General features: G+C 36.9%; 1 long non-coding RNA gene across 1 annotated transcript in view; it reads left to right on the top strand.

Moving 5' to 3' along the window:
• LOC145723085 (uncharacterized) overlaps positions 1-1,277 on the top strand; it is a 7,025-nt gene extending 5,748 nt beyond the window's left edge. The window contains exon 2 of the long non-coding RNA XR_014147910.1: positions 157-1,277. This is a non-coding gene — a long non-coding RNA (uncharacterized LOC145723085). The remainder of the gene's footprint in view (positions 1-156) is intronic.
• Positions 1,278-3,735: the final 2,458 nt, after the last annotated feature.

Genomic DNA, 3,735 nt, shown 5'->3' with positions numbered 1-3,735 from the left:
GAGCCCCGCATCGGGCTCCCTGCTCTGCGGGAAGCCTGCTTCTCCCTTTCCCACTCCCCCTGCTTGTGTTCCCTCGCTCGCTGTCTCTCTCTGTCAAATAAATAAATAAAATCTTTAATAAAAAAAAATTTTTTATGATTAATTTTTTTCTTGCAGAAAGCCCAGAACTTGAAAAACAGATGTGTCCTGGCATTTGTCATGGGCTGAGTTGTGCTTTCCTCAAATTACTGTGTTTAAGCTCTAAACCCCAGTACCTGTAGTGGCTATATTTGGACACAGGGCCTTTAAAGAAGTGACTGAATTAAAATGAAGCTCTAGGGTGGACCTGATCCAATTTGACTGATGTCCTTTTAGAAGAGGAAATTTGGACGCACAAAGAGATACCAGGGGTGTCACGTGCAGAGGAAGAAAGACCATGTGAGGACACAGCAAGAAGGCAGTAGTCTACAAGACAAGGAGAGAGACCTTGGAAGAAACCAAACCTGTTGACATCTTAATCTTGGACTTCTAAGCTCCAGAACTGTGAAAGATAAATTTCCGTCATTTAAGCCACTCAGTCTGCAGTATTTTGTTATGGCAGCCCTAGAAAACTAATGCAGCATTTGAGACGATCTTTCTGCTTTAGAGTCTAGAGTCCATGCTGGAATACAAAACCAAGAAACTGCTACAGAAAATCTTCCTCTGAGGACTGGACCTAGAGAAAACTTTTAATACTTTCTAAATGGTGGGGAAAATTTGAAACAAATCTGTTAATATTTTAATATTATACTAGTTTGAGCAAAATATCTAAACAAAGGCTAATGGATGCATTTAAGTCAAGCCTTCTTACCTAGGATTTGGTATTCCTAAGGGATTATGGGAAACTTAGGAGGTATTTTTGGAGGCTGTTTAGCATTTCAGTGGTAATAGTAGCAAAAAATATGTGAGCACAATGAAATGGTTGTTACATCCATCCATGGCCCTTCTTTCCTCTTTTTCCATTTATGTTTTGATTCCAAATTTTCAAATATTTGAGTGTGTTAGAATTTTGAGTCCTCAAGGGCATCCAAATACGCACATATTTTAGGAATGCCTTATAAACTGTGATCCAGTCAGTGTGGAGTTCCCCATGGCTCAGGTAAGAATCCATAAATTCTTTGTCTCCAGGGCTCTTGAGCAGCATGTTTACTTTTATGACTTAAATGGATGCATCTCACCTGTGTATTTTTGTCTTTGATTTTTCTCCAGTTATGTATTTCTTATGATGTACAAGAGTATCATTAAATGAATAACAAGTACCTCTTCTAAGTTGATATTTTTTTATTTAATTACTTTGTCTCTGTTTTCTTATCTGTAAAATTAGATATTTGAAAGTGTTCTTAAAAGTAATGATACTTATTTAATATTTGAAAAAAAAGGCATGAAAAATTGAGTATCTCATGCCCATCCACCCTTCTCCACTATTTTTTTTTTTTTTTTTACTCCTCTTAACAAAAATACTCCACACCAGCCCTTTTGAAAAGCAATGTATAAATGAGTATCAGTAGTCTTAGAAATGATTTATTGGGTGCCTGGGTGGCTCAGTCGGTTAAGCATCTGCCTTTGGCTCAGGTCATGATCCCAGGGTCCTGGATCGAGTCTCGCATCGGGCTCCCTGTTCAGCGGGGAGTCTGCTTCTCCCTCTGCCTCTCTCCACCCCACTCGTGCTCCCTCACAAAAATAAATAAATAAATAAAATCTTTAAAAAAAAGATTTATTAATTTGTTGACATATTTAATCCAATTCTAGGCATCTAGGATTTCTGTCCCAGAAAAATCTCAGGTAACAGGGTAACTTCTGGACATTGACTATGTAACAGTTTGTCTTTTCTTGGCAAAATGAAAGGATTAATAGATTATTGTTATATCTAACAGACAGAGCATACTTACTGTAAGACTCTAAACATTCTCTCTCAGAAGAAAATGTAAAACAATGGAACGTATTATGATCCTGTGGGAAATCTCTTTGTATATTCAGAAGTGGTACTAACTTACTTTTCCATAGTTTGCCCTACTTCTGTTTTTAGCTAAACATTCCAACCATCATTTCTCTACAATGGATTTTTGAAAAACATCCAATTAATACAAAAGAAGGCAGGAAAAAAACAAAAGGAATGCTGAATAGGTGAGAGCAATAGGAAGTAAATAACAATATGATAGATTTAAATACAAACATATTGATAATTATACTAAGTATAAATGATCTAAAGAGAGATGAAAAGAGATTGTCAGACTTGACCAAAACAAGATTTAAGTATATGCCATTTAAAGAAACCTACTTTACACATGAAGAAATGAAGAAATAAATACTGTTTGAAAAAAAAAATTTGAGATGCAGTATAAGGTATTTGCCATCAAAAACTTTAATATAGTGATCTACTTTATTAATTTTCTTTGAGATGACTTCTATTTAAATCTACTTGTTAAAAACACATAAAGATGTTAACAAAGGTCTATTGTTTAGGTTTCTAAATTTGTGTAGTGTTGGATCTTTCCATCTAACAAAATCAGTGTAGTGGCCAAAAGACTTGTTAGGAAGCAAAAAGAAAATCATGTATTATCTCTCCTATCTTTGGTTGAAAGTTGCTTTTAAACCTCCTTCCTTCTTTATTCTTCACACCTCCCTACCCACTCAAACTGATTGGGATTTGTGGAAAGCAGCAACCACAAACATTCTGGTTGGCCAGTGTGGGTTTCCACGGGATAGGTGATCCCAACCCGGGCCACATCTGCTCCCTACTTCCTCCCACAGTTCCCACTCACAGGGGGCTCATGGTCCTTCAAAAACGTGGCTGGGTATGTCAGGAGCAGGGATGGGCAGCACAAGGAACAATTGTCTGGTCATTCTGCGGTTGCTGCTTGTTAACTCTTTCACCATTTTCAACGAGATGAAGGAAAGTTCTGTTGATTTTTGCCCACATTAGCTAGTTATACCTCAGGAGCACTAGTTAGAAATGGAGTTGGATAATAAGAAATCGCACTTGTGTAAGGTACACATCTCCTGGCACTGTTTAGTCCAGCATTACATGTACAGTTTAAGAACCAAGGTAATGAGTTTGCACTCAAGGAGAGATAACCTTATTAAGGAACCAGTCAGTCACTGATTTGTAAATTCTTACTGAGTTTGTCAGATGTCCCTGGCTTTGTTTGCTCTGTGCACCAGAATCCCATCGGCAATATTATCTAGATTTGAGAAATTGAACTATGACAATATCTAAGAGGAAATCTTGAACTAGAGACTTTAGTTGGCCAACCAGAATGTTTATGGTTGCTGCTTTCCACAAATCCCAGTCAGTTTGAGTGGGTAGGGAGGTGTGAAGAATAAAGGAGGAAGGAGGTTTAAAAGCAACTTTCAACCAAAGATAGATTTAGCTAAACATTTTAGCTGAAAATGATTTCACTCATATTACATACTCTATGGTACACAATTATACACATGAATATAAGCAACAGGAATGTTATATAGTGATTTGTGAGGTTATTTCCAACTTCCTTGTCCTTAAGTTACCAGAAGTTTTTGTTACGGTAAGATAACAAAAGGTCAAGCTTTCTCTTCTTCCAGGCATAGTTCATTTTATGGTTCTTGTTTCACACCAGTGTACACTGAAATGTTGAGTTCTCATGTCTGTCCCTTATTACTGTTTGCAGAAAATCCATAATTTCTCAAAGGTTAGTATAAGTACTGCATCTTTCTCATGGATGGGTTGTCCTAAACACA

This window comes from Leptonychotes weddellii, chromosome 8, assembly GCF_054177405.1.
Source record: "Leptonychotes weddellii isolate Sample4059 chromosome 8, ASM5417740v2, whole genome shotgun sequence".
NCBI lineage: Eukaryota > Metazoa > Chordata > Mammalia > Carnivora > Phocidae > Leptonychotes > Leptonychotes weddellii.
This window is presented reverse-complemented; position numbering and strand designations above follow the sequence as displayed.